Source organism: Anguilla rostrata, chromosome 18 (assembly GCF_018555375.3).
Source record: "Anguilla rostrata isolate EN2019 chromosome 18, ASM1855537v3, whole genome shotgun sequence".
Classification (NCBI taxonomy): domain Eukaryota; kingdom Metazoa; phylum Chordata; class Actinopteri; order Anguilliformes; family Anguillidae; genus Anguilla; species Anguilla rostrata.
The window spans coordinates 1,395,001-1,422,476 of record NC_057950.1 but is presented as its reverse complement, the minus strand read 5'-3'; the positions used below and the strand labels follow the sequence as shown (position 1 = coordinate 1,422,476).

At 46.2% G+C, this 27,476-nt stretch overlaps 1 long non-coding RNA gene across 1 annotated transcript in view; it reads right to left on the bottom strand.

Moving 5' to 3' along the window:
• The window catches only part of LOC135244518 (uncharacterized), a 27,993-nt gene continuing 517 nt past the window's right edge, over positions 1–27,476 (bottom strand). Inside the window, exons 2-3 of the long non-coding RNA XR_010326989.1 lie at positions 2,146–2,266; positions 1–278 (exon numbers count right to left, since the gene is read on the bottom strand). This is a non-coding gene — a long non-coding RNA (uncharacterized LOC135244518). The remainder of the gene's footprint in view (positions 279–2,145; positions 2,267–27,476) is intronic.

The window sequence follows — 27,476 nt, the reverse complement described above, 5'->3', positions numbered from 1 at the left end:
CATTTTCATTTCCACTGTAAATGTGCACCAAAGTCTCAGGAATAATATGATCTCTAACACAAAACACATTAACAATAAACCACAGACTTATAATACAGGCTTTTTAAGTCCCTCCAAAGTGGAGAGATGATCAGGTTTGAGTCCCCTTTGGAGAATGTTCCATGGTGAGGGAGGAGCACGCCTAATCTCCCAATCCCACACATCCCTCATCGGCTTCCTGGAGCCGACGGCCATCGCTTCACCGCCTCCACAGATGCGCTACCATCTGGCTGCTGTAACTGAGAGAAGAGAGCGATGGCGGTGTAGAGTCACCCGTCCGACTCTCTACCCTCCCTGATATCTCAGGAGAGAGGCCAGTGTGTGGATGAGCATGTCACTCAGGGGAGAGGAAAAACAAAGGTAGGTTTAGCATCTCGGTGGATAAACGGTGCTGAACGCTGCTTTTTTTATGCATCGTATGCGCAGTCTGAGTTTTGATTACATACGCCTTGTATGGCGTCAATTCAATGCCAATAATCAGCATGAGCTGATATTCACTTAGATATTTTTTAACGTTGTTAGACCTGTTTCTAGCTAGCTGCAGTAACTGCCCAGCAATCGCTGGTTAGCTAGCTAACGTTGTTAGCGACGTAACGTTAGCTAGCGTCAGCCAGCTCAGATAAGGTTACTTAGAACTAGCCAGGTCTATTGCAAACGATTGCAAGCTAGCTAAAAACAGTTCTGCTAAAAACGTTAGCGGTTGCTAACTTGCTAGCTAGCTAATAACGTTAGCTAACGTTACTTTGGATATCAAAACATAAACAGCTGTCAAGACGTTACAGCCGTTGCCCTAGCAATGACGGGTGATGTGCAGTTTCTTTTGGGGGATGGGGGGGGGGGGGGGGCATAGGGGGTGCGATATACGGTTGCCATGTAAGGCTTTTCCATCCCCCTGCCCTTCTGGTCCTAGCAGAATCTGACCTGTGCTCAGGCTAACTTTCACACATCAGGTACCAGGTCCAGCTCCATACCACTGGTGCACTGCGAATAACCACCATTTGAATATCTGACTGTACGACTCAGACAGGCTGACGGATTTTCACAGTTTTACTGTGCGCTTGAGGCTCTGAAGGGTGTCAGGAGGACGGTTATGCACTGGCCATGACTCAGATGTCATATGACTGTGCCTGGAGATGAAAGCAGCCAATAGCCTCGCTCCGCTCTACGCTGGTCACAGATTCTATAGACACACCAGATACGCATCTCTTTAGTCGAAGGAAGCCTGAACATCATACGCAGTTTAATCCTTCTTCTGAAGATGTATAAAGGCGCATGACAAAGTACCATACTCTGGCAATGGTATGTTGTAAGGGGGATAGAAAAAATGCAGGAGCTGAGTATCTGGGAAGACTAAAGAATATTTGATAAGGCCACACACTCAGCACTGAATCTTATCAGTCGCTCCACATATTCTCAGTTTAGTCAGGAAAATGGTGAGCAATGTTGGGCTGAATGGATTGTTCTTGTCATTATGTTATGTTATGTCTTGTCACAAGGAGATCCGCATTTGGTTCTGTGCGAAATACCATTGGATGAAATCTACTGAATATAATAAATGAACGTTTCCTATGCCTCAGTGCGTCACACTGCAGGAGCTGCACAATTACACCATTAGCCTTATTAGCTTTGATGTGCACTCCTCCTTTCTACGGTTTGATTTTAAAGTGTGTTTTAGTCCAAGTGAGTATAAACACAGATGTAGGATCAGCTTTGCCTTCCCCAGACAAAAAAAAAAACTGAAAAAAACCTGTGTGACTGTGGCTATTTAGGAACAGCTCATAAATACACAGCAATACAAGGTAAGATGCCTTCTCTCCTTAGAATTTCCTGTGAGTGGACACATATGCTGAAGTATACAGTATATTAAATAGATTGCGACTAAAACGCGCAGTCCAGTGTACAAATGCAGTATTCAAAACAAAAAGTGGGATGACAAATTTTATTGTTAAAAAGAAAAATAGGTTTATGGCCATCTTGCACCATGTCCACATGCCGTGACCCGGCCAGCTCGACAGCTGTCAGTCTTGTGATGGCCGACCATGAGAGATCAATCATTTCTGACCCCAGAGGGGCTGCAGAGGAGGGGGTGGGGGGGGGGTGAATCACCTACAAACAGCACGCGACACCTGGGCCTGCCTCAGCCGCAGCCAGGGACAGAGGACAAGGATGACACGGGGGTGTGACATCATACAGGCAATCCCCTGAAGTGCAACCTCCTGTCCGGATTCTGCAATCAAACAAAGTCTTACAGCTTCATGTACAGGGTGTTTACATGCAGATCGGATCAGAGCTGATGTCTGTTGGCCTGAGGTCCGGTTTGTGGCAGAGACCGTTCTGGGGGTGGGATTGATCGAGTCTCCCGCCGATACTTTATCCTCTAACAGATACTGCAAGGGAAAGCCTAGAGAGCATCGATTAACTGCTTTTAACAGTTAAACAAACGCAAGTTGATATTTGTCCACTTGTGCGATGGCACGCGCTATATTGAAAATAATAAACCAAGAACAGGAGTGAGGTACGGTGCGATCTGTCAATCGTGCCGCGCGCGCCAGGACAGCCTGACGGCACTACAGCGCTCCGTGTCATCGCCAGCGCGAGCGGTAATTACTCACCGGCCAATCACCTTCCACTCGGGGTTAATGTGTGCAAAACGGCCCCTCGACTGGAGCAGCGCGCCAGGTCAGTGGAGCCGCGAAACAAACCCCCCCCTCAGATGGGACGCGTGCGTCACGGCCCCCCCCCCCCAAAACGCCTCCTTCCTGTACCACTGCAAGCGGATTTCACCCTCATGAATGATTCATGCCAGACTGCAGCTCGGTTCCGCCCACCTTATTAACCCCCGTCAGCCTAAAATCCTCCAGGCTAATCTCATCAGAATGCACGCTGGGCAATTTCATCACGCAAAAAAAAAACAAACAACAAAAAAAAAAAACTATGGAAAAAAACAAATATGATAATGCGTATGCTCATGAAATGTGTATGAAAATATGGCAATCATTGTGTAATGCTGGGATTTTATGCATTACGTTTTATTAGGTGCATTTCATAAACGATCCAATTCATGCCAACATGTTAGTGCAATACCATAAAAATAGCTGCATATGAGTAGCAACATTTTGAATAGTAAAATGTCAAAGATACAATGCAGAGGAAGCAGGAGATTCCACCAGAATCCATAATCCACCAGAAATGGATTATGGCAGTGCTTTATGACAGCAGCAACTACAAATTCACTTTCTTACCCTGTATTACAGGAAAAATACATCTTTATTTATTTATTTATTTTTTAATGAGGAATTCTGAGAAAATGACAGAGGCCTACATTTTCCTTTAACTTAAGAATAAATACATGTGCTTGCTCTTTTTTTATTCATTTTGGGGACACTGAAGCCGTTTAAAAAAATAAACTAACAAAAAAAAAGGTTTTAATGGCTATTCAAAGTTAATGATAAATACTGATTGCAATACCGAATGCAATCAACACACAGGAACTTAACATGAATAAGACAAATACAGCGGGCACACTGTGATCCTTGTGAACCTGCTTTCTTAATTAGTGTTCCTTTACTTGCAGGAGCTTTTACCGGGAGGCAGTGCTTTTGCCCGTGTACATTTTCGCACTGCTCACGGCTTTTAGACAGGTTTAGTTAGCCGTCAGGCAGAAGCCGCGTCAAGATTCACGATCTTAATCAGTTCCAAGGCAACCAAGTCTGCAGGCTCAGGCTCCCGGCCTTCTCTGCGTGAACCGCAGAATCTATTTCTCAATCGCCTCGCTGTACCGTACAATAAAAGAAATATGACCGTTAACGAGCAGGAGAAGGATCCGAATAGCGAGATTTCAGACGCGGCGCCGAGAGAGAACAGGAAGTCACGAACCGCGATCATTCACCGCCATATCTCCCCAGCCGAATTTACCCCGCCCTGTCAAGCAAAGCAAAAGTCTGTGTTTGGCCAAAACAATGGGCATTATTAGTCACATAAGATTATAATATACTGTAACTGAATGGCCCAACATCCTTATTTTATATAACTGGAACAAACTGATGTGGATAATTTCACGTTATGCTTGTATCTCCTTCCAGCACTTATATTGTACCGTTATCGTACGTTATCTTATTGTTGTAGCTCATCATCGTGCCTCCTAGTTTGACTTGACTTTTAACTTACCGACCTAGCCTATGTTTAATGTGTTCATGGCTATGGGTAACTGTTGCACAATTAGTATTGTACCTTATCAGACCTCTGTTTTGTAGTTGTTCCAATGACCTTCGGTCATGCACGTATTGTACATCGCTTTGGATGAAGGCATCTGACAAATAATAATAATGTACTATATAAATATGCACCATTTGCAACTGAGAGAGGTAGTCCAAATACACAATAATTGCAACAATTCAACTTTTCTACACAACTACTAAAAGACTTTGATCAATGGTATTTCATGCCTATGCTTATCATAGTTTCATATCACATGTACAGCATAGATTTGGTGATGAATGTATATGTATTTTGGATTAGTGTGAATAGGAAAAATCAATACATCAAAGATAAATAAATATCGCAGTGCCACTGGACCACACTATGGACACACAGGTCCTGTCAGGGGAACAGACACACAGGTCCTGTCAGGGGGACAGACGTCTGCTCGTGTGAGCTCGTGGAAGCAGGAACAGCTGCCGGAAAGAGGCTGGGGGGGGCAGGAGGGGAGGGGACATCTCCTTTGTCCTTGAATGCCGAGCGGGGCTGACCCGCGAGGGCACGCCTGTCAGCCGCGATGCCCCGGCGGACCGGTATCCTCGCGGCGGGAATGTCAGCCGCCGCGGGACAGATCCCTGGGCCCCGGCACGCCTTTCATCATCATCGCCACGGCGACGGATACGCGCCGTGAGCACCGGCACACGCGTTAGATTCACCCGCCACTGGAACACGCAGCAGCAGAGGGCCGGGGCTCTGCAGGCATCACATGACCCAGCGGGCGATGAGGAGGGAGATTCAGTTAGCGGGGATATCACAAGCCAGCCAGCTGGGAAAGAGAAGGGCACTGGATACTGGATAACAGGATCCAGCAGGGAACGGGATGGGGATTGGATAACAGGATCCAGCAGGGAGCAGGATGGGGATTGGATAGCGGGATCCAGCAGGGAGCAGGATGGGGATTGGATAGCGGGATCCAGCAGGGAACGGGATGGGGATTGGATAACAGGATCCAGCAGGGAACGGGATGGGGATTGGATAACAGGATCCAGCAGGGAATGGGATGGGGATTGGATAGCGGGATCCAGCAGGGAACGGGATGGGGATTGGATAGCGGGATCCAGCAGGGAACGGGATGGGGATTGGATAACAGGATCCAGCAGGGAGCAGGATGGGGATTGGATAGCGGGATCCAGCAGGGAGCAGGATGGGGATTGGATAGCGGGATCCAGCAGGGAACGGGATGGGGATTGGATAGCGGGATCCAGCAGGGAACGGGATGGGGATTGGATAGCGGGATCCAGCAGGGAACGGGATGGGGATTGGATAGCGGGATCCAGCAGGGAACGGGATGGGGATTGGATAGCGGGATCCAGCAGGGAACGGGATGGGGATTGGATAACAGGATCCAGCAGGGAGCAGGATGGGGATTGGATAGCGGGATCCAGCAGGGAACGGGATGGGGATTGGATAGCGGGATCCAGCAGGGAACGGGATGGGGACTGGATAGCGGGATCCAGCAGGGAACGGGATGGGGACTGGATAGCGGGATCCAGCAGGGAACAGGATGGGGATTGGATAGCGGGATCCAGCAGGGAATGGGATGGGGATTGGATAGCGGGATGCAGCAGGGAACGGGATGGGGATTGGATAACAGGATCCAGCAGGGAATGGGATGGGGATAGGATAGCGGGTTTGTATATTTGCCAGTGTATGTTGCAGTGTTGCAGTATATTGATTCCTGCCACCCTAATACATTTGAAAATATATCTTTTGTAATATCTGTAGCTGTATGTATTAGTTTTTTTTTTTTTTTATGTATATGGACTATGTGTCATCTATAACAAGAACAACCACAGAACAGATAAGGAGTGAAATTAGCTATATTTATAAACCACAGCATATATTCATACATCACAATAGCCCTGAAGGTTTCTGTACGTTTAAGTCTAGCTGTAAAATCAGCGGATAGCAGACGGTGTGTGTCCTTTGTCGGGCGTGTTTACTGGTGTCACTGCAAGCTCTTCTGCTTAACCGCCCGCTTTAATTTAATCACAGGCTAAAAGTTGAATTTGAAGAACAAGAGGGGGAGTGTAAACGGAGCCTCCATCTTGAGATTGTGCTCTATTGATTTCCTTTAGAAACCTTAATTATATATAAACACAGCCACCAACCTTTTCCAGGATGTTCACTCTTTATTATTTGAAATCAATTTCCGCGCGCGGAGCTGACTGAAAGGCCGGCTCGGGCCCGGTCTGACATGCCCCCGATCGCAGGGCCGGTCTCGTTTGGGTCCCCCCCCACCCTCTCTCCAGGGGATTGCAGAGAGAGAGAGCTCGTTTGGGTCCCCCCCCCTCTCTCCAGGTGCAGAGAGAGAGCTCGTTTGGGTCCCCCCCCACCCTCTCTCCAGGGGATTGCAGAGAGAGAGAGCTCGTTTGGGTCCCCCCCCACCCTCTCTCCAGGGGATTGCAGAGAGAGAGAGCTCGTTGGGGCCCCCCACTTCTCAGGGATGAGAGAGAGAGGGACACTTCAGGAGTCCCTGAACCACAGCTGGTTTGCCCCAGGGCAGATTTAGCCACCCCCCCTCGGGGAAACTCTGCTGATGGGGTCTTTGCTATCAAGCATCTTTTGACAGGATGGAAGATGTAAAAAATAATAATATTGAAAAGTATGTTTCTCACTCTCACACTATGCCTGCAGGTGAGCTCAGGTCAGTAAAGGCTAAACAGTAAAGGCTGTACCACACTCCTCGAGTGCGTGAACATCTCAGAAATCTGAAAAAATCCATATTGCGCACACACAAACACAACCTCACGCACACACACACACACACACACACCGATAGCCTGCTGCCACGTAGCAGTCTTTGGCCAGCCAGCGAGAGACATACATCTAACACAGGAAGCGAAATGTCAGGCTGCAGGAGAACCAGGAGAGCTTTCAGGCATCTCTAGGAAGCAGCCTGTCATTTTCTTTTAATGTGCTTCAACACTTATCATCTTCATTTCATCATTTCTCATTTTATTTTCTTAATCAGGAATGAGAGTGGTTCCGCCTGAGATGAACATAATTCAATGCGCTCTCATAGACCCATTTACTCTCTTCTGTTACAGCTGTATTCTTAGCTTAAGAATCAGCTCTTAGCCTTCAGGACAACATCAAAGAGCACCTATCAGCACATGGAGAAAGGGCCAAAACTGCCAAAAACCTTCTCCCCTCTTTTCCTTCAGTATAACAGCGCTTCAGCTAATTTAGCACCTAGCGGGCCATTGCTGGTACAGGCCAGACAACAGCATAGAGGAAACAGCCAGCTAATGAACTGTTGATACATAATTAATTGGATCACAGTTCACAGAAGATGTTAATTGAAAAACACCGGGCCAGTTTCCTGCGCTGCTATTGGCCGGCGTCTTTCTCCACGGCGACGCAGAGCCCCTCCCCCGCCGCGGAAGCCTCGACCCGAGGCCAACCCGTCGCTCGCGCTGGAGAGCAGCTCGTCCCCGCGTCCGATCGAGGAGCGGTTCCTGATTTACGGTCACGTTCAAAGCTCGGGAGACCGAGCTGACAGGCAGCTCCTCTTCACGCCGAGGGCAGGCAGAGAGGACCGTAAGAAAATCAATTTCAGGGGGAGGAGGGGAGAGAAAAAAATTACCCTCCATCAGAGACGCTAGGTCGACATCAGTTCTCTCTCAAATCCCATTCTCCCTCTTGTTTTCTTTCTGTCTCTTCCTCTTTTTCTTATGTTCTCTCTCTCTCATCCCCACAGTTTGACAGACAGAGCATGTGTACTCAGCTGTAGAATAACCCCAGTGTGTTGCAGAAGATTTGATCGATGAATGAGGCAATTTGCATTGTGGATAATGGCTTTTACATATTGTTATTTTGAGAACGCCTGATGAAAGCAGTGTGGGAGAAATGGAATAATTTGTTCATTTTATTTTCATTTCAGGCCAAATAACATTCATGTTTTAAACATTTCACTCCAAAAAGGGATCACAATGTCTACGTCCACAAGATCTATTCCTCTCCTTTCACTTTCGTTTTTGAGCACGGTCCCAAACCCAACAACCCCTCCTCTCTTTCTTCCTCTCGCTTTTTCCCCATCTTATTCATCACTTTCACCCCTGGTGACAGGCTGGCGGCGTGAGCTTCTACGCTGAGATTAATTTATGATTGGCTGAAAGAACTGACCAATCGGAGAGGCCCGAGCTCTTGCCCCCTGCACATCCGGATGCGGTGGGGATCGGTGACCTCGCTGAGCGCCGGTGGGTGGGCCGCCGGTACGTTCTGTCTCCTCGCTCTCATCACAGGCCCAGCGATGGCGGTACGGCCGTTTGTGGAGCATGCATCCCGCCCTCGGCCTGCTCGGAGATGCCAAAACACTGAGCAGTGCTGGGAAACTGTAGCCCCGGTTCACACACACACACAAACCCACACAGACACACACACAGACACACACACAGACACACACACAGACACACACAGACACACACAGACACACACACACACACACACACACACACACACAGACACACAGACACACAGACACACAGACACACAGACACGTGCTGTTGTACCCGTCCTGCCTAGTTACTGCAGTGGGAATTTGAAACCCATGCACATCTGTCATGAACACAAGGCAAAGTGTGTTTTTTTTTCTCCTGCAAATCATTTAAATCTGAGTAATCACAAAATAAATAGAAACTAAAATAACAAAACAAAAAAACTTGCCTGAAATAAAATGCCATTATCCTTCAGTTTGCTGCACAATGTAGCAGCCAAAAGACTAAATCACGCGCTTGTTTTTGACAAATCCGTTTCATTTTTCAGACCGACAGGAGGACGGAGAGCCAGGTGGGCAGTCAGAGCTCAGAGGCACATTGCCCTTCAGGCCTGTGTGAAACACGCCTTTCTGCACTAAAGGAACAGAGCTGCAGAGAGCCTGCAGCGTGCAGGAACACCGCACAGGCGATCGCTAGCGTAGGACATTTAGCGAGCAGCGGCTCAGCTCCCGTGCCTCCCAGCGCTAACCGTGCCGATGATCCTGAGGGAGGCAAAGCCCCTCCCCTCTCTCAGCCTTTCTGGTCGCACACGGTTTCTCACGCTGTGCAGGGCTGAGAGAACCAGCCGTACGACTGAGGAAGACGAGGATGTGAGGACTGAGGAAGACGAGGATGTGTCTGCACTGACAGTTCCTCACACCGTGCCGGGCTGAGAGAACCAGCCATGCGAGGACTGAGATAGAAGCGGCTGACATCACATCCATGCACACGAAAAAAAAAAAAAAAAAAAGACTGAGAGAAAAGGGGGGAAAAAGCATTTCTGAAGTCACGACATTGACACGGAAGAGAGAAAACAAACAGGACGGGACAGGCCCACAGATCATTCTGAGGCAGTCTGAGGAAATGAAACGGAGGCAATCGCCGCCCGGGGAACGAGGAGACCCTGGAGGGCCCGGCAGGAAGCGGCTGGGCAGAGACTGGGGAGCCCGCGGTGCTGGTTCTGCCCGCTCGCTGCTGATTGGCTGGCTGGACCTTAGTCGCGGGTGCTCACTGACCCGTGCGATCTGAACACGGCTCGCGGTGTGGAGCGGGGACGTGGAACCTCCGGGACGTTCCGGATCATTCCATCGAAGACCTCCCATCCCTCGCATTCTAATTTCTCTCTTTCTTCTCTCTCCCTCACTCTCTCTCTCTCTCTCTCGTTTTCCCTGATCTGTCCCTAGTGGGATGAAAGGAAGCCCGCGGAGCTCGTCCTTGGCCTGAATGCCGACCCTCTCCCTGCCGTGGGGTCTGTTTTAGGGCCCCAGCGGGGTACCCTGGCCCCAAGGGATTGTGGGAAGTGACCTCTGACTGAGGATGCTAATTATGGAGACGGGTGGGGGCCAATATTGGCTGTTGCAAGGGGAACCTTTATGTAATAATACGTATAATATTCTGCAGCACGTTGAAAGTAAATATATTATTGTAACACATGATGACATATGGGGCAAATAATATGTATTATTTGCACATTACACACACACACACACACACACAGCTGTGGAATATTTCCTTCAATTTATTTCCCAAAGCATTTACATATCTACAACATATTTCAGTGTAATCCATTTCCATAAAAAAAGGTTGAGACAGCTCTCTGTTCCCCAAACCAGCCGCCCCTCCTTGTGCCCAGCTTGACCACCACCTGCTTCTGCCCAACGGTCATTAACTCCACCGAAGCACCGCTGATAAAGACGATCTGATGACCCGTCCTTCGCTTGGTGCCATTTCACTGATTCTGTGTGACAGACGTGTGGCCATCAAATCACACGTCATCCCCAGTATTTTTGCTACAAAACTATAGTACTCAAAGCAGAAGGTAAGACACACCTGTCTCATTCACAAAGTCACATGTTGTATTTGTGGTGAGGACATGGCACATGCATGTCTTCCCTGTAATTATGTTTTAATGTCACCAGACTCAACAGTCCAAAAGCCATGATCCGAAACACTGACCACACCACTGTAGTCCAGGTTACTGGTGCAGACTGCATGTTTATGTTCAGCAAGCTCTTCTTTCCATGTTATTTTAGTCGGCTTCACTCACCCCTCCTTTATTTGTTTTTCAGTATATGATGAACGGCTGAAAATATATTGCAAAAAAATAATTAATCACCACATGTCATTAAGCTCACGCCCTTCCAACACAACAAATGATTACCCCGACTAATCTCCTCTGCAGCAGCACTGCAGCCCAGCAGTGAAAATCTGAGCCATGGCAGAGTATCTGCTGAGTGCGTTTGCCAGGCCTTCTCTCAGAGTCCGACCACTCTCTCACTTCCAGACCTCTGAAGGGACTCACCCCGTCCAGCCCCAAACACTCACATCCACTCATCCCGTCCAAACCCACACTCTCACATCCACTCATCCCGTCCAAACCCACACTCTCACATCCAAACCTCCGGGAGGGCTCACCCCATCCAACCCCAAACTCTCACATCCACTCACCCTGTCCAACCCCAAACACTCACATCCACTCACCCCGTCCAACCCCACACTCTCACATCCAAACCTCTGGGAGGGCTCACCCCATCCAACCGCACACTCACATCCAGACTCGCCCCGTCCAACCCCACACGTTCACATCCAAACCTCTGCGAGTCTCACCCCATCCAACCCCAGAACAGCCTGCAGCGTGTGACTCATCCTGATGCCAGCAGTCATGTGCTCGCTCTCCGGAAGACCAAGCTCAAGCCCTGCAAGCGGTTGAGTAGGCAGCCGGTGGAGGGTTCTGGGATTTTTACATAATCAACAGGAGTTACGGGCCTGTGAAGCAGATTGGCTTTGACCCCCTCAGCCCAACACGCGCACTGCGGCCTCATCGCACGGCCATTTCGCTTTGAATGAAAGATCAGCACTGCTGCAATGCCTGAGACACTGTGCAGCTGCTGGACCTGCCCATAAAACTGTGTGATTTTAATTGACCAAAGTCCTTATTTAGTCTCAAAACAGCCAGTGGCTAGAGAGAAATCCCCTTTAGTCTTAGCTTAGATTGAGGGAGCTGTGTGTGGGCATGCATGCATGCACGAGAGAGAAGGAGAGACAGAGAGAGAGAGAAAATGTTTCTTAACCAACTGCTTTCATTCCATTATAAGGGGGAATTTAAGGGATCGGGAATTAAAAAGAGAATGAATATGGTTGTCCATGGACGCAAGGTCTGGTTCTGCCTTTTCGGAAAAAAACAGGAGAAAATGTTCCAAATGAATGTTTCAGACTCATTCCTCACCACTGATACCAGACAGTGTCATAGAACAGGATCTTTCAAGATAAGATTCAACACCACAGACAGGCTTATACCTAGTTTTGACCCCAGTCAATCAACTGTAGAGCTTCAGGAAAGGGAACTTGAATTGTGAGGCTGGGTTCATATAATCTTCTTGGTTTTAGCCAGTTTTAGCCAGTTTTATCCAGCATTATGTTGTACATCAGTGGTTGAGTCAGCTTGACTCACTGCCTCCATCTGGAGTCCCCCCTACATGAGATCCTGGTTCACTGTAAGGAGTAACTGATCCTGGGTTTATTAGAAAAGCACATCCCCTGTAATTTGTGCATCTTCTCACATCTCTCACAGTCTTTGTTCACAACAGTGTCACCCAAGTCTGGCTCATAGCAACCAGGATGGTCCTGGGAAACTTGGACAGGCTCATAGCACCACAAGGTTATGAGCTCAACGTGAGATCAGTTTACAGCATTTCAGAGTAAAGATAAAGGCTAAATGGCCTGTTCTCATTTCAGCGTTTTATTCTTGTCTATGACAGTAAGTCACAACCGTCCCAACAGTAGCCTGGGCTCAGTAACCGGCCTACGGGGAGCCACAGCTCCCTCAGTCCCTCTGCACGCTAAAAATAGGACCCAGTCAGGAGATCCTTCAAGGAGCCAGAAATCTGTGCTATTGAAACTAGATCAATGAAGTCACCTCACACCACGCTCCATTTATGAAAAGAATCCATAGGCCAGTTCTGACCCACATTCCCAGAACTACCAGAATCCATAGGCCAGTTCTGACCCACATTCCCAGAACTACCAGAATCCATAGGCCAGTTCTGACCCACATTCCCAGAACTCCTGATCGGTTTCTCCACAACACCTTTTGGAAGTTCCTGTACAACACGTGAAACCTGGAACAGATGGACAGCCAGAGGGATGGACAGAGGGCAGAGGGAGTCTCTCTTCGTGGCCTTTTTGCTTACCTAATAATTATTATTTCAAATTCAGTCTTATACTGAACTTCACAGACAATGACATTCTATGACATCTGACTCTGACAGTTCTTGAGAGAAAATAATTAGGCCATTAGTCCTTGTACTACTACACTAATGCATGATACAAACACTAGATTGTTTGTAAAGTTAGAGAAATTTACATTTAAGAAAAGCTACGTCAAAAGCAATAAAATGGGATGGACGCTCAAAGTTGTAGCAGTTAATCGTCATACGTCATATAAGGAGCCCGGTAATGGCAATTAAGATAGCAGTGCCAATATTCACAGCCACCACATTATGAATGACTTGCCGCTTTCATAAAACAGATTTATGGCCTTAAGCTTCTTTCTTGTTTAAAAATAATACATCAACCTGTAAAAACTCATTGATATTGCTGAGGAGCATATAAGGGATTTATATATAATAATTTCTGTTCTACATAAACACTGTAACTCACAGTAACTAAAAGGCCACATGAATGATGTATGCACCATCAGACTGAACCTGCTCACATTTTAATGATACAAAACAACTCATGAAGGACCTCAGTACACTTTTCAAAAAACTGCTAAATGAAGGTAGAGATCATCTATATGCTCCTGACCTGCATAAACAGTGAATGACCTTCCTGAATTTAAACATTGCGCAAGTTCTTAAGCTATTTTCCCAGGTTCGGCAAATAGCTTTCACAGTTGTAATAGAAATACAATGCCTTACCAATGTGTTCAAATGGACACTAGCATGCTGTTTGACAAAGGATGGATGGATTGATGATAAAGTATGAGGAATAATGCTAGCCAACTACCACACAGCCACACGCAACAGGGCTTAATAATAATAATTTCAGAAAGTCAATTTGGCAGCTGGAAATGCGAGAAGAACAGTAAAGAGAGAACGGGGTGAAACTGGAATGATGGCAGTTGTTGCAAATAAACCACTGTCTCTTCCAAACATACAAACAAGCTAACCTTTGATTCGCAACCCCCAAAATAAATCAAACTGGTCACTAGCAAGCTGGTTGTCTCAAACCAGACACATTACTAAGCTTTCTAAAACACTGTATAACCTATTAAAAACACGAGGGGGCCAAGAACAGACCCATGAGGGTCTCCAGGGTGGGTTTTCTTGAGTGGGGTCTCAAACTCGCAAAGAGAAAATAACATTAAATTTAGGCATTCGGCAAACACTCATCCAGAGTGACTCAGCTCACTATCTTTACATACAATCTGCAGTGTAGTGTAATGGGTAAGGAGCTGGTCTTGTAACCTAAAGGTTGCAGGCTCGATTCCCCAGTAGGACACTGCTGTTGTACCCTTGAGCAAGGTACTTAACCTGCATTGCTTCAGTATATTATAGTTGGTGTATAAATAGATGCAATGTAAATGCTGTGTAAAAGTTGTGTAAGTCGTTCTGGATAAGAGCGTCTGCTAAATGCCTGTAATGTAAAACAGCTGACATTTACTGAAGCAGGGGTGGTTACGCTCAGGGGTACAGTGGCAGCACCTCACCTGGCTGTAAACCCCACAACACTTAAATGACTGGATCTTCAACCATTATGCTACACCGCTTAAAAACAAAAGCCTTATCATCACTTCCAGACACCTGAGACATTGCTAGCATTGCTAACAGTGTGGTTAAGAGTCTAGGCACCAGGTTACAGGGTAGCGGACAACCCCACAGAAGTGGCAACTAAGTAGAGGAGTGATAAAGCCAATGTGAAGAGCCTCTAAACCTTGCAACGCTTGATGATGCTTATTAAAAAACAACAAATTGTTTCACTGATGACACTAGTGCAGAACTGTTGTAAATGAATCGACCCACCTATTGTCTGTTTTATCCTGAGGTTTCTCTGCATTTACAGAATTGATTTGTCATTTTTATATAATTTGCAGGCTGTAGTAGTCATTTATTATCCACCCTGTCAAAAAAGAAGCTTGCACATGGATATTTAGTTTAAAGCCCATAAAGATCAGCATTTTTAAAAGGTAGTGCTTACATGTGATCTTCAAAGCGATGAGGGCTTCATATTTACTCTAGATCTGCAGTTAGTTTCCAGGATGAATCAGAAGACCCTGATGCACTCTCAGTATTGCCCACCAGGCATGACTAGCTTATGCTAACTTCACTCAAGAACGGCACGCAAGAGAAATGAATGGAGCGAGCTTGATATGCACCAGAGAGGCAAGATTAATTAGCGGCTTCTACAGTACAGTGGATCTTAATATATTGTTCCGTCACAGTAACGAGAAATTAAGTTACAGGTGCGCACATTTATGAAACGGTAAACAAATTGCTAATTAAAATCCAAATTGCCAGGGGTGATGCTGAAGAGCATGTGGAATGGGAGCAGCCAAGCTCACGGAGTGGTTGGTGGATAAAAGAGAAACAATGAGACTGGCATAACAGTGCCACTTTGTGACAATTTTTAAAAAATGATCAAGAATGAAAAATATTAAACTTAACATACAAACTCAATAAACCTCTCTCTTCATGCACGCGACAGCCAGCCAAAGCACGCCTTCATTATCACGCTGATTTAGGATTTAGGATTTAGGATTTAGGATTGATGGAGGCGACCAGCATCTGCTGGACTGATTACTGACCAGCCTCAGCTGTGCCCGAGTGTGAGGCTCCCGCTGTCCAGGGTCCTGATTCTGTCTCAGGACAGGGAGACAGCAGAGGGCTCAGACAGTGTGCTGAAAAGGAGCGGCTCTCTCCCAAATCACTCGCATTAGCAAATAAACCTGCACATCATGCGTTGACTTTGCCCTTGAAATGGCTTGATGTGTAAACAGGAGAACTGATCATGAACATGATACGGGATACAACTGAAAGGGTTCTTGGGTTTTCCACACAGCGAAACATTAGTTTATTTATTTGGTGGTAATCTGCGTAATGGAAATTCAGGACATTGGCAGTAGTCATATATACGATACATAAGCTGTAGCTCATGCCTAAATGGTTAAACAGTAAAACAATGGCTGTACGGTGACTGATACATAAGCATGTCTGACTGAATCCTGCCCTGTCAGACGTTCTGCTGTGTCTGACGCTAGTATCCCTTGTTGGCACAAATATGCTCGTTTAGTCTTTTCCTTTCATTTTAGCTCAGCAGCGTTCTTCTTATTTGGAGAACTGTGGATGTTCTTTAACGTTAACGCAATCAAGAATGTTGGCAATGTCACACAAACCTGCCATTTTAATACTTTCATTTGGAAAAATCTCAAAACGCATTTGGCAGGCACTCTCCAATATTTTTAATGGCTAAATAACAACCCCCAGGATATTTCTGTGCGACATATTGCCTTAATTTAGCAGACAGTCTCTTATCCAAGGTGAATTACAGTATAACAGGATGAAGATGAGCAGGAGTTAACAGATCTGGCTCACAACATTCCCAGGCCAGCATTCATACAGCATCAGCAAATCACCAGCGCCAAGTTAACTACACAAACCAAACACCACCATAGACGTTCTGAATACAGATTACATCTACAACAATTCCTAGAGAAATACACAATCAGAAAAATAGCATAGCCTGAATTAGTACAACATTTGTAAGTGCTATGGGGAGGGGGAAACAGGAAACAGACTGAGGAGGCGGGTCTTCAGTCCGAATCTGAATATGACTGACACCATTGCCCTAACCACTGTTGCTTGGTATTTCTTTGGACAGGACTAGTTTGGAACAATAAATATATGATACAAGACTATTTGGGGAATGCTTTCATCACTGACGTTATCGTAGAAAAGATGTTTTTAACCAGTCCAGGAATGTCAAAAAGAGAAATTATATGAAAACTGCAAACAACTTGCCCTCCATCGACTAGTGTGCATCAAAATAACTGGTCCAGGCAGTTGCAGGAAAAGCTACAATAAAACGGTTTTGTTTTATTTTTTTGTTTGTTAAGCAAATACTTACTTTACAAGATTACACTATTAGGGCTCTTTAGAAGTGCCATTTGTAATTGTGATTTAGAACTACGCAAATGCATTCTGGTTGTTACAGTGGCACGCCACTATTGTGGCTTTTCTGAGAAAATCTCGCCCCAAGCAATTCCACAACAAGCAGCGAGTCACAGTGAAAGCCGCAGGAAACTGCACAGCAGCTGCGGGACTTTTACAACAAACACGAAGCTTCACGAGTAGCGCTTACGCTTACGCTTACGTTTATTTATTTTAAAAACAGCAGCCTGAAGCGAGGAGAAGATTGTGTAGGTTGTGCGAGGCTGGGATTGCCTCTGTAAAGCACAACATAAACAGAGAGAGAACGAGCGTGGAGGACGATCGCAGGGTGGATACAGAACGAGCCCGCAGAGTAGGCTTCTCTGAAAAGTTCATGCATGAGTGACAACAGTGGGCTAGATGCTCATTACTGGAGTGCAATTGAGGTCTTCTATGGCACTGATAAACAGCAGAGCTGTGTTAATCAGCATTAAAAAGAATGTCAATCACAGAGAAGTATGAAGCCACCAAAAGTAGAGTTTCACTGTGGCAAGTTCATGTCTGCACAAGAGGCTTTCACCAAGCTAACAAAATAATAGCCCTGTCAGCGTCTGCCTTCACCTGACATTGCAATGCAACAATTTATGGTTAAAAATAAAATCGCACTCAAAAGACAGTGTTGATTCTTCCCAAAAGTACCGTTTTAATGCTCATTAGATGTAATGCTGTGTGTCCCCTATGCACAGTTATTTTCATTAACAAATAACCTATGGAAAGGGTGAATAAAAACAGATTTTACTACACAGAGCTTTAATTAGCTAATTTGCTCATTTCTGGTGCATTTCCACAACGGTGCAAATAACTGCTGCAATTTTAATGTCTAGCAGCTGCTTTAATTGTGAGGCTTGATGCTAATGGAGCCTCTATGCGCTCAAATTGCTCTACCCTGCATCTTCTGCTCCTCTGGTATTGATTATTCATTCACCGCGCTGAACGCGAGGGGAACAAACTCCCCATCAATGTCCGAGGGGCGTGCAAAATACCCTCCGAAATGGGAATCTTGGCAATCGTGCCGGGGGATGAGATCTCTCTGGAGCCCACTTCCTGCCGTAGGCCAAAGATTCCACAACACGTCACGCTCATCACACACTTCTGCTGATTCTCAAGGCCACCGCAATTTGGCGGTTTTTGCAAGAGCAGCAATAAAACGCTGTTCTTTTCAGGAGCTTATTTCACCCGTAACATAAAAATAAAGTTGCATTCCAATACAGCGTGTGCGGGGTTTACTGATATATTTGATTAGCCTACTTGATAGCTTTATACGTCGATCAATAGAACCACAAAATCATAGGAAATTCAGCTGGGTGCTGAAAGTCTTTAATCGAATGAGGCCCCAGGTTGAGGGAAAGTGATACTGAAAGGGCGGGGCTCTCAGCGCACGCTTCTCCAGGCGGTTGCCATGGTGTTTGAGTGCCTGAGGGGACGCTGATTGAAGGCCGATTACACCTGGCATGTGCTCCTTCACATCGCCACGGTAACACGATGACTCCTGCGAGACTGATGATTGGAGCCTCTGTGAGAGCTGCAGGTGGGTAACCTGTGGACCACGCCCTCTGCCACCTGCTCGCCGCTGCATGCTAGCACTGGCACAATACCTCCTGCCTCTGGCACAGAGGTGGCACGCTACGTCCTGCCCCTGGCACTGCAGGTGGCAAGCTACGTCCTGCCCCTGGCACAGAGGGTGGCACGCTAACATCCTGCCCCTGGCACAGAGGGTGGCATGCTAACATCCTGCCCCTGGCACAGAGGGCGGCATGCTAACATCCTGCCCCTGGAACAGAGGGTGGCATGCTAACATCCTGCCCCTGGCACAGAGGGTGGCATGCTAACATCCTGCCCCTGGCACAGAGGGTGGCATGCTACGTTCCGCCCCTGGCACACTGCTGACGACTCTGGACCATAGTGCTGCAGGAGAGACCAAGGCTTGACCCTGCATCAGTTCGGCTCAGTCCTGGCCTTCTGACCCCATTAGGGTGATGGGGGGTTGCGGGGGGGAAAATCTACACAAGCTCACGAGCAGTGATTGTGTTTGACGGGATGAAATGGGTCAGAACATAGATCCTGCAAAATCCCGTCAACCCGCGATTCGGTCAAACCGTGGAGGAGCGGCTGCAGAAAAGGCAATAACGCAAGCGGCGGCAACCGAGAATAGCGAGCAAAAAAAGACGTTGACGGGCGGCATTTTTCAACACCCAGCCGTCGCCATTGCTGAACCGCTGCAGCCGTTACATTCATAACAGGAGAAAAAACCAGGTTCCATTAACAGTTCCATACACACTAAAAACCCGCACAGGAGCAGGTGAATTACTACCACTCCGTTTCCAGGACTGCAGGAACGCGGTGAAACCTGTCCGCAGCCTTCATTATCATCACACAGCCTGGTACATTACAGCCCTTTTCTCTGAGCCAAGGCGCTGGTGAGATGCAGAACGCAATATTCCACCCGGCTGTGATTACCGCACATTACCCACCAGCCTCGACACATCAATAAAAATACACCAAACAAAAAAAAACTATAAAACGCCGCCATTAAATGATTTTTCATCATTTCTGCGTGCAAAGTCGAGAGATTTATTTATTTTTTTTTTTTTTTATACTGACCATTATTTTCAGCGGCTTCAAGCGCTCACAGCAAACAGAGTCCAGGGTTTTCATTGGTCACGTCCGTGTGCATAAATTAATGTGTAAAGTGGGCGTGCATACATTTTCCGCAAAAACTGTGATTTATCAATGTAGTGTTTACAGGAACACTGTTAAACCGAACCACGTAACGGGCCGTGCATGAGAGCCCGTTCTCCTGCGCGAATTACAGCAGCGCAGCACAGAGGGGGGTGGGGCTTCACCGCATGTACACAGAGCCGACCGCTAGCGCGTACAGGAGACTGCCTCGGGCACCAGCACGCCGTTTTTATTCATCATTTTTATTATTTATTATTTATTATTTAGGGGCCCGTTTTCATGACCTCGCCTCGCGTATCACAGACTCAGGGGCTAGCTCTGCAGTGTGTATCACGTGTGGTCTGGGAGTGTTTGGAATTTTAATTAAAGTCACAGGCAGAGAGATTTTAAATACACACTTCTGTGCGCCAACGTATGAAGAATGCAAGCGTGCATTTTTGTATGCATCAATATACAAAACAAATATATGCATTTCATTTTCGGTCCATCTGGGGAAAAAAAAAAAAAAAAAACATTCGGTTGACTGTCACTCACAAGATAATGAAAAATATGGTGGGATTGTGAACAATTTGATGGAATCTGTTCATAACTCAAATCCGTTTATATTGACAAACGAAATGTTATAAAAATGTGGGTTGCTGGGCGGCTCATCCCGTTAAGGCAGAGCTCTACTGCATGGACGGGCCTCACTGTCTGGAATCAAAACCATTCCAGAGCCACCAATCAGTGCTCTGCTGGGATTGGAGGGATTCAGCTGACTGGGAGGACCACGGCTCATTGTGCACCAGCGACTCCTGCTGGGTGACCGAGTAACTGCAAGTCCGCCATTTACGCTGCATATGAAACGTTTTTCCTTCAGAATAGTCTATCCAAGCCTGACAAAGCTGAATGTGTGTATTTTACTTTAAAAGGACTAACCATGCACAACAGACAATTAAAATGCGACAGTAATGAAAGCTTTCAGTTCAACAAAAAACATGGGCAATGTGCATGTTCAAGAGCCACGCAAGGCCCCGTATGCTGCTGCAACGTTAAAGTCTAAACACCCCAGACTGGCATTTTAAAGCAAACTTTCACAGAAAAGTGTTGGTTGTAGCAGTACGGTCAGCTGTGGAGTGACTGCTAGGGAGAGCCATGTCAGCAATGCACTGTGAGCTGACCCTACACAGTCACCCTTTGGGAGTGATTTGGGTTTCTTATATACAGCTCCAAAACGTTTCTTTCTCCATTTCTGAGAGTTTGTCCGATCCTACCGAAATGAAGCCATTTACCATTTATTAGCAGTTCTACTCCACCATGTCGCACCGCTGAGACTGGTGAACAAACTTTTCTTAGCTTGCACACCTCTACTATTTCCATCTCGGTTTCTTGGCAATCCTGCCCTATTCTGTTTTTCTTTTTCTTTTTCCATTCCAAGGCAATGCAATTAAAGCAATGCATCACAAATGCCTTCCCAATTTTTTTTAACGCTTATTTTGCTAATTGCATGGGTTCTGGTGCAAAATTTAATTAGAATATTAAATGTATGCCCAAGTGCACAGCTTTGGAGAAACGACCTTGACTCAGCAATTGATATAAAATTTTTATAGTGCCTGTTTTGTTTTTTTCCCCCGCACCTATACGAGGTGCACCAGTATCATTTTTTTTCGTTTTCGTGTCGAAGCTATTTTAATACTTCTTGACAGTAACATGAATTTAAAAAACTGAAAATCATTGGAAGTAGAGGTCAGGGGAGGCACAGTGTCAAGGGATAATGGAATTGGCCAATAAGGGTCAGGCTCTGGGGCATACATGGGGAGGGTCAGCCTCTGGGGCATATTTGGGGAGGGTCAGCCTCTGGGGCATATTTGGGGAGGGTCAGCCTCTGGGGCATATATGTGCATTTTCCCTTAAGATGACCTCTGGATCCTCGGGGAGGGGGGGGGGGGGTGGAGATGTCCTTGGAGTAAAGCCAGGGCAATAATAAGGAAGATAAATAGACGGAGGAGTAGAATCTACCCTTCCCCTTCCCTCCATTTCCCTCCTTTCCTCACTAGTATTCAGGTGTTCTAGTCAACTGGTCACTCTGGGGGGGGGGGGGGGGGGCACATTCCCATATGGAATCAGGACCATGCCCATGGTGCCCACCTGCCCCCAGAGCATGGCATCCTGGCTGTACACCCCCACCCAGGGAGGGAGGGAGTTTCGCTGGCAGGACGTACATGTCTAATCACACACCAGCAACCAACAGCCCCCCCCTCCCCCCCCCCTTGGCAAACCCTCACCTGCACTCGTGCGTGCGTTCACGCTCTCCTGGGGTGAGAGAAGAGTTTCAGTGATGAGCTGGAACTACAGATACGATTGCAGGTTCCAAACTAAGAGAATTCAGTTAAAAACCACAGATGGGAAAATCAAGAATCCCATTTTCACTGTTATTACTGCTGTGGTTCCCTCTGGTACAGAACCATTACCCTCAGTACCGCCAGAGTGGATCTTCTAATCATAGATAAGGAAGTCACTTAGCTTCCCTGACAAACGGACATAATGAACAGTAAGTGATAATAAATTAACTGAACCCTGCAGGACTGAAGACTAGCACACTTATCACAACTGCATCTGCATTTACAGTGTCATTTCAAAAAGGAACATATTAGGGCTAGGATTTGATTCCACCACCACCCACCACACACGCGCACCGCACGCACGCACGGACGGACGCACATGATCCACTCTGAAACCTGACCCTAGCTGCCAAGATGTCGATCTCTGACTCTGTGGAAAGACCTCAATGGGGGAAATTTCAGCCAATCAGCCGCGAGCTCGGAGTCCCAGGGTACGCGGGCCCTTATCGCGCGCAGTCAGCGGTCTGCGAGGAAGAGTGTGAGGGACTCCGCGCCGAAGGCTGAAATGTCATCTCGCCACACCAGCCGCATGTTGTGATGGGTTTTTTTTGTTATTAATCTAATGGAAAGATCTAATGAAGGAGCTGCAGAGAGCATTTCTATTCACAGCTCCCAGTTAATTTACTGTGGTGAGAGGGGACAGGAACATCTTTCACGGGTGCCCTCCTTTAGATTTCAGCGCGATTGTCCCGCTGGACTCTGGGATTACCCCCTGCACTATCCTCAGGGACAAAATGTATTGGGAAGCCCATCACCCCCCCCCCATATGTTTTGTAACAAATTAAAATTAGTTACACCCTAGATCCTGCCCCCCCCCCCCCAACCTGCAGCCCTGGCCCTGCAGGCCTCAGATTGATGAGGAGGCCGTTTCTGGGGTTTAAGGTTTCATTACCTTCATCCTTCCATTGCACACGTCTTCATCAGCACACAGACGAAGGAGCCGGTGTTCAAGACATTTCCGTGGCAACCAGCCTGGAAACTATGACTACATTATGAGATTTTTTGATTGGATGCACCGCAGTGTACGAAAACAAAAACCGCTCATTTATATCCCAGCAGCAGCATTTCATAGCTGTCACTCCCAACGAAACGCAGACATGTTTTAATCAGGCTAATGCGCCACAAATACCGAAACCCAGAAAGGGAACGCAGCCAGGCAGAGGTTTACAGGATAAAGAGGATTGAATCAAACATCTGCTAATATCAAATACAATATTCCTTTTTTGCATTTTGAATAGTAATTGTGTAAATACACAGAAACGTTGATCCTGACTCACAGAACACGGATTCCTCAACAAGGATTTAAAATCCTTCCTGCAGTTCATGTACCCGTCTTTTAGGACTGACATTTTGAACATTCCAATGTTGCAGCAGCACACTTCCTGACCAGAAATGGCCACTGAACATCCCTGCCCACTGTCCTGACCTCGTGTGCCGATTATGACCCTTCACACAGCAAACCCTTGTACTGCAAACGAAGGGTAGATGTGGTCAGCTTGACTTGAGTTTGGTGTATCACACAACACACTCATTTTTTAAAGGTCTCTCCTGATAAGGAGCTGATGTTTGAGAACAGCCTTTACATATCTCTCGCTTAATGTGAGTTGTACATGTGCAAGTACACGCTTTGGTTTGGGAAACAGCACTGCTTTGTGTGATCCCGCTAACAGTATATCGGGGGAAATGCTCACTATAATGAACATTAGCACCATTCCACTCAGGTGAAGATTCTTGTGAAAGACTTGTGAAAATCCAGTTAGATCACAGCACCACTGCAGTAAACCATCATTTCCCTGGAATCACTGCGATTATGCCTCTCCCCCGAGCTCCGCCAAGCTTGTTGCTAATTAGCTATTCATCACAGGAGTCTTAATTAGCCCAAAGCAGCGCTAAGTAGCTCGGGCTGACCTTGCCAGTCACTCAAAGGTCCGGAAAATATTAAGGTCATGTCACAATATTTGGGTTCCAATGATCATCTTGGTTCTTTTCCATCCATTTCCAGGAGCTTCAGAATAGCTGTGTGAGTGGGACTACTCCGTTGCCTGTCCGGGTTGTAACAGTTAATCTAACGAACTTACTCTTACAATTCTAATGGGCCGAGCCAGTGTGTGTGTGTGCGCGTATATGTGAGGAAATGATTTTTGAACGTAAAGCTTTGTCAACAACAGCAAGAAAATCTCTTAGAGAGAAGGAAAAAAAAGCATGTTTGCATGCGTGCACTTTGCTTCATACCTTACATGTGTGAAGCGATGCTAGTGACATGCTCAAATGAATTGCACTGATTTAATATTTATGACGGCGGTGAAGCTATGGAGGAGCCAGAGACAGAAAACCTATTAATTCCCGCTCGGGGACGCATTAACCAGATTGCTCAACGCCCATGAACACCACGCCGCTTTTCCACTGGTCTGAACACCGCAGATTCCCAACCGGCAACAGCGCCGGAACAACATCAGGACGCTGCTCCACTGAACCGATGCAGACGCGCGATTGGCTTCTGATGTCAGCTGACTCTTTACGCATTCCACACACTTCTTCACACGGCTGTCACATGAAGTGATTGATTAAAATGTTATTTATGCGCTTATGTATTTATTACAGTTTTCCAATACTGTGCCTGTTTCCATTAGGGTGCGTTTCAGACGGCCGCGATGCGGCTGAGCGTAATGGCGGAGTATTAAACATGCAGCCTGGCACGAAGGCCTCTTGATTTAAAGCTGACATAGTAAGCGAGAATCTCATGCATTTATACATGAGGGAAACGGGTTAAAAGTTTTTTTTTTTTTTCCCCTCTCTGAGAATTTCGCAAAGCAAGGCACTCACCCCCAGGAGAAATTGAAATCTCATTCTGAAGCTCAATATACAAATATTACACATTTCATAACCCAATCATATATGGGTGGTAGTCAAGTGTAGTCAAGCAAGAAAAGAGAAAACTTCCTCAGAAAGCTTTCTATTATTCAGGCGTTAGTACCGGTGAAATAAAAACATCTGTGTGTGCGCCACCTTCTCGCTGGCACACAAATACTTTAGAGCACGGGCATCCATGGGGTCTGCTGGTTTTTTGGATTTTTGTTTTTTTTCACCGAAGAATTAACAGCCAAGATGCAAGAATCCCGACAAGGGGAGCTGGCTGTGCAATCAAGTGCTTTAATTGACTAATTAAGGGCTGAGTAGCAACAGCAACCCGCAGAACCCGCGGCTTTCCAGAGAAACGCAAAGGAGAAATTTACACGCATCACAAATTTGGATAACCGCTATCGAAAGCTAGTTCTCCTACAGCCACATTCTAAGTGCGTTTCACCTGCCAGCACAAGATCAGGTTCAGTTAGCTTTCTCAGATTGCAATGTGACAATAGATTTCAAAATTATTCTGTCATTGTTTCCCTGATTTAGAATTAGCGACAAAGGTTTGAAACTGAACATTTGAAAATGACAGCATAACCATGTGTTTGGCAAACATTTTGCAAATGACTAATTCACTCTCATTCAGAGTAACTTACACAGACTAGGTTTTTTCCCCCACATACAGTCAATTTATACTGCAAGACATTTAGCTGAAGCAGTTCTGTAAAAGTGAATTTCCTCACTCAGGGGTACAATGACCACACCCCAGCTGGGTTTCCTACCTGCAAATACTGAATCACATTCACAGTTCCCCAGCCATCATACCACATATGTATAACCATAACTAACTGCGGTAAATGACAGTCCCATCAAAAATAATAACCTCTGCTCATTATTCAAATATAAAGTTCACATCCCTTGTACACGGTCACCTTTCAGATTATGCTTAAAGTATCAGTACAGATGATGTACATCAACAGCACAGAACATCTCCGCATTGACAGCTACCTGAACAGAGCAGGAATAATCACAGCAGTCTTGTGCCCCCTACTGATGGAACACTTCTCAAACCATCTCAAGTGAGCAGATCGGTGAAGATGCAGTGAAGTGAAGCTAACCCTTTGAAGAGTCGTTTCTTCTTTTTTGGAATTTTCTTTTTTATGTATTCCAAGCCAGTGTTCTAGAACGCCACTGCTTTCAGTTACCAGCAGTGATTGTTACATCAGCATTGGAATGTACAGTTAAGAACATTCTAATCACATATTTGTGATCTCACACCCTAAAGGGTTAACCCGACAGGGAATCATAAATGAGTAAGAGAGGTTACATCAGAGATGTACATCGGCACAGCCGCACTGCTGTACAGTGGGCATGAGCCAGCTCATTTACCAGCTCATTTACATGCACTAACGTACAGCGGGCAGCAGAGAGCGTGAAGCAGGAACAAATTATAATGCGTGAACAACTGTCAGTGTGAACCAGATGGTATAATGCCATCGTACCGCTAAGAGGATCCATACCTACTCACTGACATTTTCAGCTCCAAGGTAATCTGTGGGGGAAAGCACACAAGGCCAGCATTGCTGCAGCTGCCCACCACTTGATTCTGAATGTACCGTCTTGAATTTGAATGTATTAGATTAGAAAAGCAGAGAGTTGTTTGCACCTAAAATCTAAAAAAATCAATAAAAAATAAATAAATAAATAAAAAAACCATAAACCAGGTGAGATGTAAACAGTGTAAACAACTTCTTCAAATCTAGATTAAGTAACAACAACAAAAAAGAGAATGAGTGATTTAGAGAGAAATAGACAAGACATTGTTCACTAGTGATAGCACACAGAACCTGAATACAGGCCAAGCTTGTGATTATCAAATCTGCTCCCTCCGCGTTATACAACAGCACACATCATATTTAAAAAGAAACTATACATACATTTGAAAAAACCATACATGTCATTACAGCAGGCATAATTATTGCTGATATGTGTGTGTTTTGCTAAGTCATAATGTCATACTCAGGAATATCATGCATATTTAATATATTTAATATAAAGCCATCAGTCTTCCCTGTGTACAATGAATAGGCTCTGAGCATGATAAACAAGCTCCGGTTCCAGAAACATTCACCAATCACATCAGGCTCTCCCTGAGCCACATCAGAGGGGAAAACAAAAAAACAATCTCCTTAGAAAAAAGGCTAATGCTCTCTTAGCCGCGCTCAATCAATAACAAAGAACAGCCATGCATAAAAGTGTTGGGATTCAATTTCTTCCTCGCTGACCTTGTTCTGAAACAGAGTTTGCTGAGCGCTGTGCTCTCTGGCCTTTAGCCTGGCTGAGCCGCCGTTTGCGGCATGTGCGCGTATGCAGCCGTGCCCGCATCGCCCGGCGCCGTTAACGCGAGTGAGCCGGGCGTGCTGACTGACCAATAACGCAAGCTGAGCCCTCCAGCCCACCTGTGGCCTGGCGCCATCTGGGCTTCAGAGAGGGTGTTTTTACGCTGAATTCAGCACGATAGAAACACTGCATCGCTCTGTGCGGTGCAGTGGAAAAAAAGGTCAACCAGTTTCTGCGTGAATTTTTAC